Source organism: Penaeus monodon, chromosome 34 (genome assembly GCF_015228065.2).
Source record: "Penaeus monodon isolate SGIC_2016 chromosome 34, NSTDA_Pmon_1, whole genome shotgun sequence".
Classification (NCBI taxonomy): domain Eukaryota; kingdom Metazoa; phylum Arthropoda; class Malacostraca; order Decapoda; family Penaeidae; genus Penaeus; species Penaeus monodon.
The window spans coordinates 6,849,271-6,849,662 of NC_051419.1; positions in this window are offsets into that span (position 1 = coordinate 6,849,271).

Here is a 392-nt window from a genome sequence, read left to right on the forward strand (position 1 = left end):
CATGGATAAACAAAGAATCCGTCAACAGAAAACAAGGAATTTCCTCAAAAGCCAAACAAAATAAATACATAAATTCGCATAAATATAGATACATGTTCAACAAACTAAGCAAAGTTGCATTGTCTCTATCCTTTCTTGTTAGTTTTCTCTTGTCTCTTTTTCTATCATCTTATATTTATCAGATCCTTCAAAAGATTCAAGGAAAGAATTCGTATTTATTCACATGATAAGGCACGTCCTATGCTGTGTGTTGATTCGTAAGTATTTTGAAACGTTCTGTAGTTTTTTTATGTGCGCGCGTGTGTGTTTATGTGTACGGGTGTTGGTATGTGCGCACGAGCTTCATGTACGTGCGTGTTATTCCATGCACGTTTTCCACTACTGTTTCGATG